Source organism: Gymnoscopelus braueri (genome assembly GCF_963280865.1).
Source record: "Gymnoscopelus braueri genome assembly, chromosome: 7".
In the NCBI taxonomy this organism is placed as follows: domain Eukaryota; kingdom Metazoa; phylum Chordata; class Actinopteri; order Myctophiformes; family Myctophidae; genus Gymnoscopelus; species Gymnoscopelus braueri.
In genome coordinates, this window is record NC_137608.1 from 15,000,247 (window position 1) to 15,015,545 (window position 15,299).

At 45.1% G+C, this 15,299-nt stretch overlaps 1 protein-coding gene across 1 annotated transcript in view; it reads left to right on the plus strand.

The window, feature by feature from the left end:
- LOC308087860 (tetratricopeptide repeat protein 28-like) overlaps positions 1 to 15,299 on the plus strand; it is a 369,778-nt gene that overhangs the window by 177,422 nt on the left and 177,057 nt on the right.

Sequence of the window (15,299 nt, forward strand, 5' to 3'; positions counted from 1 at the left end):
TAGAGCTATACGTGCGGCTAGAATCAACATTCTCTCCTTGTGTGAAGATGATAGGAGTTTGAAAATAATATGCACTGCGAGTATGGAACCAGAACAGGCTCAAGATGCCATTATGCGAGCCCTCGCAGTGCATATTATTTTCAAACTCCTATCACATAGAAGGGCTGTCTTCTACGTGAAGACGGCATGTAATCAGAGACATTTCTAGCAGTCTACCCTCAGCGGCAACAGGACATTAGAGGACACGAGCGTTCCCGGCGAACCTCCTTCCCTCCTCTGTCCCCTGTCGTCCCTCCATTCAATCACAGGTAGCTCCTCACCGCAGGGCCCCCCTCTTTAAGCCCTGCCGTCACTCTTGCCAAAAGCCACTAGAGACAGAAAGGAGTTGGTCCTCCCCCCACCTCCCCCCCTCTCACTTATCTCTTTTGTTTGTCCTGGTTTCCATAGACGAGCAGCAGCAGCTCTCCGTTCTCTCATGGAGCGAAACTAAGTGCCACCACACTTCTCGACCTGCCAGCTCCAAATTGGCAGCCTGACCTTCTTTTCTTTTTTTTTTCTCTTTCCTCGGGGCGTCTGCACAAAGCCATACCTCTACCACGGGGGAAAAATGCAATTAAGAGGTGACATAAACACTGAGCGCCCGCTGTAGCCGTGTGCCCGATGTGGAAAAGCGAGAGGGCAGGTTGAGTGGGAGGGGGGGGTTTGGCGGAGGTGGGAGGGGGGGGCAGCTGCCATCGTGACAGCGCGTGCATAGATACGGCCCTATTAATTGGATGTTCCACGTTGACATTGGGATGAGCAGACTGGAATGTTAGCCGGGTCTCGTTGAAAGAGAGAGAGGCGTGACGTGACGGCAGTGTCACAGACCTCATGCTGCGTTGGTTGGTGTAGGTGGGGTGAGATCTTTGACCTCGGCCCGTGTTTTGTCTCTTTGTAGACAATTAACGCGCCCCGTGCACGCAGCACAGCAATCATGCAATGTGTGTGTGTGTGTGTGTGTGTGTGTGTGTGTGTGTGTGTGTGTGTGTGTGTGTGTGTGTGTGTGTGTGTGTGTGTGTGTGTGTGTGTGTGTGTGTGTGTGTGTGTGTGTGTGTGTGTGTGCAACTGTACGTACATGTTTGTGTCTGATAGCATACTGTACATAATGATTGTAGTATGTATTTCATGTGTCTGCCTGCCAGCCTGTGTATTCTCTGTATGCTAGTTATTTTTGGTTTCTGTACAGAGTACAGTGTGCTGGTTCTGAGCTAACAATACACATAACATACACGTTTGACAGTAATGCTGTAGGTCTCGTTTTATCTCAAGCCAACATCGGTCAATACATGAATACAAACAAAACATGCCGATATAATCACCTGCGAACCAGATTGTGCTCTGTAGAGGAGTAGCTTACAGTAGCTTACAGATACACGGTGCAGACAGACAGAGACAGTGTTTTATTAGCAGAAGCCCATTAAAAGTGCCACGGTGGGAGAGTGCCGTTTAATTGTCGACGACGTGTGACATTTGGAGACGGTACATCGGATTTGGCCCAAAGTTCACGAGGTGTTGGTAAGGGACACGATAATTACTGTAGACTCTTCCCCAGCCAAGCTCTAATAAGACAACTCAATGCTAGAGACAGACAGAGCACACCATAGATATACACCAGTGGTTCTCAACCAATGGTCCGGGGACCACCAGTGGTCCTTGGGGTGGTACCAGGGGGTCCCCAGCTAAATTAGTTAACATACAGTATAGTGTCACAATCACTACTTAGCTTTGGCTATTAAAAAATAGCAGATATACAAGCTCATAGCGCGGCACCGAGTGCCGCGCTATGAGCTTGTATATCTGCTAGATCTGAAAAATCTTGAAAATGTGTGCAAATCTTTGAATATATCTATTTTTTAAAGCGAACATTTTTAACTCAAATCTTTGCTTTTGGGGGTCCATGGCACAAAACATTTTCAGGTGGGGGTCTGCAGCCAAATGTATATCAATTTAGGGGTCCTTGGCATGAAAAAGCTCGAAAACCATAGATGTACAGTACATTGGCTGCTGCTGTTGAACAGCAGCAGCCAATGAGCAGCTGTTCATTGGAGCGATGCATCAATGCGGCAGCCATATTGGTCCTGGCAAGCCACGCCTCCTCATGAATACATGTCTGTTGAGGAGGGAGGTCTATCTACAATTAAACTGATCAAACCTCTGAATTCTCAACCGATTTTCTAGTGGTTTGGTTTGTTACAGTGCCAGACTTGTAGTTATGATACAATTTTGTCTCCAAGTTTTGTACTTGTATTAATATACACTGTTTACATACATGTTTATGGAACACATACACACACACACACACACACACACACACACACACACACACACACACACAGTCTCACACGCATGCACCGCACGCATGTGCACACACGCACGCACGCGCGCGCACGCACGCACACACACAGTCTCACACGCATGCACGCATGTGCACACACACACACACACACGCACACGCACACGCACACACGCACACACACAGGCACACAACTATGCATATCAACATAATGTATATCCTACATATAATTTTAGAAATGTCAGTCAGTCAGGCGGCGGGACGCGTGTGCGTGCGTGTGTGTGTGTGTGTTGGAAGTGTTGCATGTACCAAGTACAAAGTCACTTTCCATCCCTGATATATACTGTCTGTGTGCACAGCGCATAAGCCAAAATGCACATACTTTGGTTGCTCATATCCCCCGACGGGGATGGTCTAGTAGTGTTATATAGATAGATATCACACAGACATGTACATGCACACTATACAGTAGGGCTACTGAATTGTTGTAGCCTCCTGTCTGCAGAGTGTGTCAGTGAGAGTAGAGTAGTGTTCTAGTGTGTGTATGGTTGATGGGGGAGGAGATGGGCCGGACAGACCCAAAGCGCCTTCTCGCTGTTGCCTGACGGAGGGCTTGATGCACTCTGTTTGAAGGCAGCAGTCAGAGAGACGCCTCAGACTCCCAAGATGAGATCTAGTTTTGTTGTTGTTTCTTTCTCTTTCTCTCTTTCTCTCTCTCTCTCTCTGTCTCACCTCAATCACTCATGCATGAAATGCTGGGAGTTTTCCATCTTATACCGAGAAAAACCTATAAAACCTTGAAGTAGGAGTTGGAGTGATTCATTTCAGCAGCTATTTGTCACAGTTACGGGTGTTTTAAAAGCTGTGGTCCGACCTCGACCTGCATCGTTTATCTCATCAGTTACTGAAGGTGTCAGTCTCCGTGGGACTATAATGCAACGTTGTGGTATAATTGTTTTGTTATGAGGAGATTAAACAACAGATTGTGTGGAATTTCTCCAATAAATACCAGCCTCTCCAAGTCTGTCTGTCTGTCAGTCTGTCTGTCTGTCTGTCTGTCTTGTCTATCTATCAGCCTAGTAAACAAACTGCCGCTCCACCTTAGCTGTGTGTGTGTGTGTGTGTGTGTGTGTGTGTGTGTGTGTGTGTGTGTGTGTGTGTGTGTGTGTGTGTGTGTGCGTGTGCGTGCGTGCGTGTGCGTGCGTGCGTGTGTGTACAGTAGACCAGCGATGCCCTGTCCCTCCACTTAAGGATATTTAACTTTGAGACCCCAGACAGAGGGAGAGGGGAATCCTCTCGGGGGACCACACGTTGAATGAAATTCTCTGTGAGCGCTCAAAAGCCCCTCTTCATCTCTGCAGCCCCTCTTCATCTCTGCAGGCTCTGGGGGAAAAGCACGGCGGAAAAAGGTTGAAAGTGGGATGTGCTTAATCCAGCAGCATTGTAAAAAAAATGGATGGTGATGGCGCATTGGGGGCCATTTTTTCTCTCTTTTCTTCTCTCTCTTTTTTTTTTACCCAGGAGAGAAAACACTTTAAAATGAGAACCAGCGTGATACGCCGGCATAATGAGCCATCGCTGAATGATATTAAGGAAGTTTATTCACAGAGTACAGCACAAGAAGATGGCTTAGCCCAGATGCTATCTTAATGCCATAACATGATAAATGATGCAGGGAGAGCGTGAGCGCGAGCAAAATGGTTTAGGAAATAACACAGTAAAATATTATCCAGCTAAAGAGAACGAGAGAGAGGCCAAGTGAAGGGGAAAGAGAGAGCCTGTTGTGTAGTACGTGGGTGATGATAGAAAGGGCTAATGTGCTCTTATAAACTGCAGGTAAACACAGGATTAAATGAACCTAGCCATGATAACATGAGATAAGGGCCTCCTTCTCTCATCCCTCCCAATTACCTCACACACAAGCATGATGTAATACGTCTCCACTATCTTGTATTGTAGTTTGGTAATAGAACATTGCTCACACACACGGTTCATCTAATGATAAGTTATGGGTGCGAGACCTCCTTAAATGGTCCGCAGGTTGGTTTGGCGCCGCTCGTGTGTGTGTGTGTGTGCGCTCGTGCGGGTTTTAGCCCATTTTGACCGGGAAAGAGTCTGTGTCATTTTTTGATTTATTTCTTATTTGGCTATTCAAAAATAGCAGATATACAAGCTCGTAGCGCGGGCGGCACCGAGTGCCGCGCTACGAGCTTGTAGATCTGCTATTTTTGAAAAAACGTGAAAATGTGTGCAAATCTTTGAATATATATATATTTTTTTAAAGCAAATATTTGTAACTCAAATCTTTGCTTCTGGGGGATTCTACAAATGTCTTCTAAATCCTACCGATTAAAAAAAAAACTTATGTTTCTATATCAATGGTTCTCAAATGTCAAGGACATTGTCATGTCAAGGACCCCCAATATTATATGTATTCGGCCGCGGACCCCCATTTCAAAATATTTTGTTCCAGGGACCCCCATGAGTCAAAGACTGGAGTTAAAAATGTTCGCTTTAAAAACATATATATGTATTCAAAGATTTGCACACATTTTCACGATCTTTCAAAAATAGCAGATCTACAAGCTCATAGCGTGGCACTCAGTGCCGCGCTATGAGCTTGTATATCTGCTATTTTTGAATAGCCCAAAGTATAAAAATAATGGTTAAAGTGGTGACACAGATGCGTTCCCGGTCTTTATGGGTTAAGTTATGGCAGTCTATTGCAGGGGCCGATGGCCCAGTAAATGATGGCGTCGGGGTTGGCTACATCAGCTAGGGTCATCACTCCCTGGGTAGCCTGATAGGTAATTCATATACTCTATAGCCCCCCTCGACATACGATGTGGGGTCATTTCCAATCCCCCATTTTTCATCTCACATCTACCTTCCCTGAAACCCCTCTCTCCACTCCAATTTTGGCCGCCCGGGCACACAACGCTTCCATTTTTGCCTTTTAGGAGCCCTGCTCCATCGAACCACCACATTATTATTATTACATTGAGGTGGGAAATACGACGTGGTGAAACACGACGCCTGAGGTCCATCTGCTCCTTCCATAGAGGATATAAGTTCCTCCTTATTAGCCTGTCTGAGTCTTAACCACTGGTGGTGGTGGTGTCCCTATTCTGGGCATGTTATTATACGGTTAGGCCAACAGGTTTCAAATTTGTACAAAATGTTCAAACATAAAGTAAAAGAAAACGTTTCAAAAAATAAAATAAAAAACACGTTTCAAAAAAGAAAAAAAAAAACCTAAAATAGCAGATCTACAGATTCACAATGCACTGCGATGCACCACTTTGAGATCTTTTTAATAGGCCTTGAGTGGTTAACCACTCAAACCCCAGCATCGGTATTGTAGGGAAAGCTTACGCTGAAAATAGCCGATCGACAAGCTCACAACGCGACGCAGCGCGTCGCGTTGTGAGCTTGTCGATCGGCTATTTTCAGCAAAAGCTCTCCCCTCAATAACAGATATCAGAAGAGACACTAGTATTGAGCCCTGAGGGACTCCGGTTTCCCATATGGGGTTTAAGTAGGCCTTGAGTGGTTAAATAGTCTGTTGAGTGCAGACGGCGGGTTGGAAGTTGTAGAGAGACGGTGTGCAAATGGAACAATGCAGATATATGCTGATGTTCATTATTTGCGAGGTGGTGCTGGTGCTGTGTGAAGCTGCACCTTGCCGGGGGTAATGATGAGGGAGGATTTGGTACGCCGCTTGGCTGAAGCTCTCACGTAGAATCTCTCTGCCTAGTATTTCTATTAGTGTCCAGGCCTGAGGGCCGCACAACCTGCATGCGCTCCAACGAGCTCCCCCTCAACGAGCTCCCCCTCAACGAGCGGCCATCATATCTCTACTTTTTTTGCTACTACAGTATCGCTGCTGTGGTCCCTCTAATATGAAACACTTTGGCTCGGGGGATAGAGTTTGTGACACCATAAGATGTCCATTGTCCATGGGGTTGTCATGCTGTGGGGAGTTTTCCTCTTTTTCCTAGCCCTGTCCTCCTGTCTCCTCTCCTCTCCTCTCTCTCTCTCTCTCTCTCTCTCTTTCTCTCTCTCTTTCTCAATCTCCCTCTCCCTCTCCTCTCCAACTGTACTTACAATCTCACATCCAATTTTCCCATCTCTGCGAGCATCGTCCATCCCCCTAAGACCTCTGGATACTGTGGGATCACCTACTGTATAGTGTGTGTGTGTGTGTGCATGCACGTGTTTTTGTGTGTGTGTATTGTCTGGTATTGATCAGTTGTCTCTGTTGCCCTGGGCTGCTGTTGCTGTTATTGCACCGTAGAAGCTGGGGTGGGGGGGGGGGGGGTCTGTCATGGTCCTAGGGGGGCTGGAGGGCAGCGTTGATAATCTAATAGCCTCCTACAATATGTTTTCGGTTTCCATTTGATTTTCCTCGTACCGAGTGAAGTAAACAACAGATGCAAAGAAATGACACACATCATGGTGATTGAGCTGACTGAGTTACACACTGTGACAGTTTAAAACACATTTACAGAATCAAGACAAACAATACATTGTGATATTGAAGATGACAGGAAGCCGCAATGAAGACAGAGAGTGTAATTGAAAAGAAGACGAAGAAATCATCAGTGTTTTTGCAGACTTGGCTTTCAATTAAAAATGGTTTATATGAGCAATTAAAGCATGGCAGAGAAGGAATAGATTTTTATTGATTGTGCTAAATTATTCCAGAGTTCTCTGAACGTGCAGAAAGAGAAGAGAAAGTAAAGAGAGAGAGAGAGAGAGAGAGGGAGAGGTAGAGAGAGGCAGATGCAGACAGAGACAGAATCATATCTTATGGTGGAGGAGCAGAGAAAACTGCAGATAACTGGGGGAAGTTATCTATCTTTTAGAGGGCATGGTAATGTATTTTACCTTGAGCAAAGTGAAGGTGAAAGTAGCAGTCTTCTCTCCTTCTTTTTAACTCCTTTCCATCTCCTTTACCCCCCCCCCCATCCTCTCTGTGCTCAGTGGGTGTGTGGATAGAACTCTTATGATGGATTGCACCACTGGCCCTCTTGAGTGCACGCTGGTGAATAAATGGGTGCAGTGTGTGCGCATGTTTCTCCCTTCTCCTCCCTAGTTTTTTTTCAGTCTGCCAGTTACGTTCCCTAGCTCTCTCCCAAAGCTCTCCTTGCTAACATCAAACCCCCCCCCCCCACCCCACCCCATCACCACCATCACCACTATTCCCTCACTACTACTGCTTTTTCATGTACGCATGCTCAACACAAGCATGCAGCCAGGCACATGCTGTGCATACCAGTGTTTGATTTTGACAGCAAATTCCATTTCGTTTTAGTCATCTGAAATGTTTTAGATTTTGTCTAGTTTTAGTTGACTAAATATCATAAGATTATAGTCGACTAAATCTACAGTTGACTAATATGTATTTTTGGCGCGTCGCGTTGTGAGCTTGTAGATCTGCTATTTTCAGAGCGCAACACCCGAGCGCAACCAAACATAAAATGACTTGTCTTTTAGTTCTACTGGATCTCTTCTCCACTAGTCCCTCCCTAACATTTTAGTCTAGTTTTTATTTGTTGACGAAATTGTCAATATATTTAGTCTTAGTTTTAGTCATCATAGCTTAGTTTTTATTTCGTTTTCGTCAGTGAAAAAAGGTAGTGGACCAACATTTTTCGTCATAGTTTTAATCAACACTGATGTATACTCTTATCTACACACATATGACACAGACACACATATACTCATGTTTCTTCGCAGACACACACACATGCACACGTACCATTACATGCCTGCGCAGACACACACACACATGCACACGTACCATTACATGCCTGCGCAGACACACACACACATGCACACGTACCATTACATGCCTGCGCAGACACACACACATGCACACGTACCATTACATGCCTGCGCAGACACACACACATGCACACTTACCATTACATGCCTGCACAGACACACACATGCACACGTACCATTACATGCCTGCGCAGACACACACACATGCACACGTACCATTACATGCCTGCACAGACACACACATGCACACGTACCATTACATGCCTGCGCAGACACACACACATGCACACGTACCATTACATGCCTGCACAGACACACACATGCACACGTACCATTACATGCCTGCACAGACACACACATGCACACGTACCATTACATGCCTGCGCAGACACACACACATGCACACGTACCATTACATGCCTGCGCAGACACACACATGCACACGTACCATTACATGCCTGGGCAGACACACACATGCACACGTACCATTACATGCCTGCACAGACACACACATGCACACGTACCATTACATGCCTGCACAGACACACACATGCACACGTACCATTACATGCCTGCGCAGACACACACACATGCACACGTACCATCACATGCCTGCGCAGACACAAACATGCACACGTACCATTACATGCCTGCGCAGACACACACACATGCACACGTAACCATTACATGCCTGCGCAGACACACACACACATGCACACGTACCATTACATGCCTGCGCAGACAGACACACACTCACACTCAGCAGAGCAGCTTTGCTCTCCAGGCACCATTACTCCACCGGTCCAAAGTGATTAATTACTTTTAACAAAGCAAACAGAGACTTGCTTGTCCGGATCAATCTTTTCTCCATCATGGTGCCAGCCGCTGTCGCCTGTAATTGCCAAACCCTGTGTAGTATGAAATGAGGGCTACTAGCCTGCCTCTATACCCCCCCAGACACCAGCTAGAGAGACCATGGCCTCAATTTTCTACACCCCGCTCCCTCTGGGTTCCCCTGTGGCTCCTCTGTCCCTCTCCTCTCGTCACCCTTCTCCTCCTCCTCTCTCCTCTCCTCTCCTCCTCCAAACAGCCCCTTCAGTATACTAGGAGGTCTGCTCCTTGCCTGTGACCGCAGCTCTGTGGTGATGAGACATTTCAACCTTTTTCCTATACTGTAGGTACTGCAGTGTGCTGTTATACGGTCAGTCAGCAGTGGTGGAAAGTAACTAGTATATTTACTTAAGTACTGCACTTAAGTACAATTTTGAGGTATTTGTACTTTACTTGAGTATTTCCAATTTCCAATACTAATTACTTCTACTCCACTGCATCTCGGATCCAAATATTGTACTTTTACTTTACTGGAATGATTTGAAAATGTTAGTTACTAGTTACTTTGTAGATTTTGATTATTATTAAAAAACATACATTAACCAGTTAAACCATTTGAAAATAGCCGATCTACAAGCTCACAATGCGTTGAGCTTGTAGATCTGCTATTTTCTATTATTTGAAATGGGACATTCTGCATAATGAGTACTTTCTACTTTTGGTACTTTATGTACATTTTGATACCAATACTTTTGTACTTTTACTGAAGTAAATTTAGAATTCCGGTCCTTTACAGAGTATTTCTACATTGAGGTATTGATATTTTTACTTAAGTAAAACATTTGAGTACTTTTTCCACCACTGACGGTCACACACACTCCGACACATAAACATGTACACATAATGTGTTTATGCACATTAGTACAGTAGTCCCATTTGGAACCTCTCCCTCTGCTGTATACTGTAGCTCCGAGTTGAGGTCCCACAGTGTTGGGGTGCCGGCAGATGACGACACTGGCGAATATTGGCCAATATTGTCGATTCTTAGCTTTTTCCGCACATCGTATCCTAAAAGTAAAGGTATTCCCCCCTGCTCTAAGATGTTTCACATTTTAGCGGTAAAGTACATTTAAGTGATGGGTTGAAACAAGCGTTTAAATGGTCCTTTTTAGTCAGCCTGTGGCCATGTTTTCACAATGCAATCTTACGGAAGCAGTACAGTGCATGCGGACGGGGTTGACTGGCCACAGGCTGACTATATAAGCAATTTAAAGGCTTGTTTCAACCCGTCGCTTAGATTTTCTTTACCGCTAAAATGTAAAACATCTGAGAGCAGGGGGGAATACCTTTACTTTTTGGATACGATGTGCGGAAAAAGGTAAGAATCAACAATATTCGCCAATATTCTGCCGGCACCCCGACGCAGTGGGACCTCATCTCGGAGCGAATACAGCGGAGGGAGAGGTTCCGATTGGAGCTAGCACACACATACACACACACACACACTCACAAGACACACACACATGCACAAATCTCACTCTACCACCGTCCATGCATACTAATTGTCATCGCTCCGCTAAGCTGATCAAACACCATTAATCTATTTGTAGTTTATATTTGTTTCTAAATGAGAAAATTAATACATTCCGTTATACTACAGCCAGCTAGGCGCTGCAAGCTCCATTGATTGTTGGCACGCACTCACATGACTCATGGCTGTGAGCTACGGTGGTGTATATTTGGCTCGGTGTGTACTTGTGGATGCATTCGTGCGGGTGGGGTGGGGGGGGGGGCGGCTTTGGAGCATTGGATTATTTAAGCGACAAGACCACTTGCCAAATAAGGTTCAATGAAGATGTTTTGCGTGGCATTTTTTTCCCAGAAGCCACAACCTGTCAGCAGGTGGAAAAAGAAAACCATGACACATACGATCCGATTACCGAATATATAGGCCAGGAAGTCACGCTTCTCATGTTAGAGATATATCAAAGCCAAGCAAACAACAGCTAAACGTGATTAACAGTGGGTCATGCTTAATGATGCAAGATGATGGCCAAAGTACACATAGCTAAACTTGCTGGTTTAACGAGCTAGCATTGCTGCATGCGGGAGGTTGCAGATGTGTTACAAGGCCAATGGATGTTACCAGCGTTATAGCTGCCTTTTCTGTGCTAGAGTGCTGCCAATTAACTCAATAAAGCGAGTGGTGCGGTTGATCATTAGGCTTTCAGTGCAAGGCAGCGTATAATTGTTGGTGAAGCGCAGCCTTGTGCTTTGTTGAATCGCACTGAACTGAAGTTGATTTTCCTTTTTGCAGAAGCGACATTATCTCCCTCTGAACGGTTCGTAGAGCGAACATCTCCACCTCCATCTGGGAACGACTTGATGTACTGGAAGCAGATTTGGCCCTTTGTCTCCTCATTAATAATGGAAAATCCTCAATGGGTCCCCGGTCCCCATAATCTTAATTCTCAGCTCCCGATATTCACTCTCTCCCCAGTCCGTCCTGGGCCCCTCGTCATGTTGCCGGAGCATGTAATATATATGATAAGTAGTGGAGCCGGCCGGCGTGGGACTCATCACACACTTAAATTGGTGCAGCATGGAGTTCATATTGCAGTGTGGCCGTGAGGGAATTAGTGAGTCTATATATAAACCCCTGTGCCGCCATGTGTTGTGAATTAAAGTGCATTTATCTGGTAATCGCTGGGGAGATCTCCGACCGTGCACCCGCATGGCAAAAAGCAGCCATATACTGCAGCCACCAGCCCACCACAGACCAGCATGCTGGCTGCTGGCTGCTGCTGGCTGCACAGGGACATGGGAAGGAGAAACAGGTCATACCTAATAAAGGACTGCTATTGCCTGGATGTGGCTACAGGCCTGCACAGTACATGGGAAAACGCTAGCCAGAAGGGCTTCATCGTGTGTTAACCTTTTGTCTTTTTCACCCTCTCCATCTGTCTCTCCATCTTCCCCCTGGCTTAAGTACATTCTGATATACTACGTCCATCCCCTCTGCGGTGTATTCCCTATTATTCTTTGGTCTCTACCATATACGTCCTGCCCTCGCCTCTCTCTCTCTCTCTCTCTCTCTCTGGTCGTTCTCAGCCTCTCGGAGCATTATCTGTGATTTAGCTTGCCTTTGCTCAATCATGTATGACTCCGCTACCCACAGAATCAAAAGCACCGGGGCTCATGCCATGCTTTTCATTAAGAGCAGCGCTCCCTCCGCAAGGGCCGACTCACAAGTCTTTTTGAAGTGTTGCGGGGGCCAGGCCAGCTCTTGGAGAGGAGAAGCCACACTGTCAAGCAAGCGGGCCCCCGCTGCTGACTCTCCCTGTTTTGATGAAGCTACTCCCCCCCCCCCCCCCCACCAAGGCCAGAGCGGCAATGATCCCAGCTCAAGTGCTGACACACACTCACACACTCACACACACACACACACACACACACACACACACACACACACACACACACACACACACACACACACACACACACACACACACACACACACACACACACACACACACACACACACACACACACAGTGGTGTAAAGTAAGTAAGTACATTTACTCAAGTACTGTACCTAAGTACAATTGTGAGGTATTTTTACTGTACTGGATATTTTTTCCAATTTTCAGTAGTTTTACTTTTACTCCACTACATCTCAGAGGCAAATATTGTACTTTTACTCCACTACAATTATTTGAAAACTTTAGTTACTTACAGATATAAATGATTATATTATGAAACGTACATCAACCACTTTAGCGACGCGTTGTGAGCTTGTAGATCTGCTATTTTCAAACATTTTAGTACTTTTACTTTAAGTACATTTTGATACCAATACTTTTGTACTTTTACTGAAGTAAATTTTGAATTCCGGACTTTTACTTTACACACACACACACACACACACACACCCACACACACACACACACACACACACACACACACACACACACACACACACACACACACACACACACACACACACACACACACACACACACACACACACACAAGGAGCTGTGCCCCTACACTCTGTCAGTGTGATAGACTTGTTGGTCTTTGTCTCTCTTTGTGATCTCTACACTCCGCAAAGATAACCGGGCCGTGAAGAACCACTTGTGATTCAGCCGCTGTGGTTCATTGATGACAGTGTGGACTTGTCACACCTCTTGAGTCTGAACCAGCACTTATCTTTACACCACCAAATTTTCTCTCTGCATGTGGAGCGTTACATTTGAAGATAAATTGAGCTTTTTCTCCCAGCGGAGCGCCAATCAGTGGGTGAAAGTGGCATGTGAGATTGTGGGAGCTGAGAGTGTGCATGGTGCTCTGTTAGAGGTATCAAGAGAGGGTCAGGTCGGCATCCCGCTAGGCTGAGCCTGTTAGTGCAACGTATACTGTATCATAAAAGAGTTTGGTGTGCCGGATATCATCCATGTTTGACATGGTGACTTCCTTAACTCATTCACTGCCACAATTATTGCTGGCCGCGTTTGCCCACTGCCAGAGATTTTTCATTTAAAAAAAAAAGTACTCAGGAGCCGAGATACAGAATTTTTAAGTTTTAAGTTAACAAGGAAGTGGATGGGAGTGTAGATCGTTAAACAATCATATCTACTTGGTCTTTGGGTCTTATTTTTTTTTTAAGTTTTTTACGTCAGTGGCAGGATTGGTAAACGGGACAAATTACGTTTTTTACGTCAGTGGCAGTGAATGAGTTAAGAGACGAGGTCGCTTGCGGTTCTAGTTCAGCGCGCGGTGGCGCTTTAGCTGCCAGAGTTTCAGCGGCCGAGTGGTCCTAGTGCCTGCCACAGCCCAATACGTTAAAAGCATAGGAGGAACGGACAGGTTGAAGAAAGGGTTTGTTTGCGTCTAGGGGGGCGAGTGTTCCACTGACAGACACAAGAGTAGGTAAGGTATGGTATGGTAGGTTAGAACTTTATTTGTCCCCAGTGGACAGCTGGTTGTGTAGCAGTTTCACAGGAAAAGCAAGGCAAGTTTATTAGCACATTTTCAACAACAAGGCACCTCAGACTACTTTACATAAAACATTATGCATTTTGTTGCATCACAGTATCACACAAAAACACACAAGACAATTAAGAAGACATTAACATATAAAGACAAATAAAAACAAACCTTTCCAATTTGCACTATTAAAATAAAATTAAAATTAAAGTTAAAGGCAGACACGGTTGGGTAGTCGAGCTGATATTACCTTCTCCTGTTAGAGTTCAGTGAGCTGAGAGTATGAAGGAGCGTTTGTATCCGCTTTGTCTACTAATGGGTATATAACATGGGAACCTGAAGGCAAAGTGGGTGCCGCAGGATGCTTTGATAATATTTGGAATGAATCAATATCACTTCAGTTTAACCACTTTAGACCCTCTATACTTATTACTTGCGCTGTTCTTTTTCAATCTACACCAAATCTCTCAAATAGCCGATCTACAAGCTCACAACGTGTCGCAACTATTTTTAGTGAATGTTCGCCAAAATGTATATAGAGCTGAAGTGGTTAATGTATGTTTTTTATTGATAATCAAAATCTATAAAGTAACTAGTAACTAAAGTTTTCAAATAATTGTAGAGGAGTAAAAGTGCAATATTTGCCTCTGAGATGTAGTGGAGTAGAAGTTAAAGTACTGAAAATTGGAAATACTCAAATAAAGTACAAATGCCTCAAAATTGTACTTAAGTACAATATTTAAGTAAATGCACTTAATTACTTTCCACCACTGCAAGACAGCATGTCAGAAACCGACGTCTTCAAGACACCTTCCACCATGACTAATAACGGGGCTAATAGAGATGCCTGATTTCCCATGTTCAGAACATGTGTCCCTCAGCCTCTGTTTACGCAGAGCCGGTTATTTTTCGTGCCATGGTTGGGTTCACTGTCAAAGCCAATTAAGGCGGCACAAATGAAGATGGAGGATGCGGGGCCCCGGGCCAGGAGAGTGGAGCAAACCAGGGCCAAGTTAGCCTCCTCTCTCCCCTCCATTCCGGGGCTAACTCCATTAGGGACACAGCATATGGCATGGTGGGTGCCTCTGCCTCATTCAATTTTGGCAAGTTGTAAAGAATTACAATAATCGAGGGTTTTAAAAATAAGTGAGATTTACCTAGATTTGCTCTCTCTCTCCCTCTCTCTCTCTCTCTCTCTCTCTCTCTCTCTCTCTCTCTCTAACTCACTGGTGAAACGAAATCACGGTTATTGGGATTATCCAATTATTTAAATTGACCACTTAAACCTGCAGTATCTGTATTGTGGGGAAAGGTTTTGCAGAAAATAGCAGATGAACAAGCTCACAACGCGTTGCAAC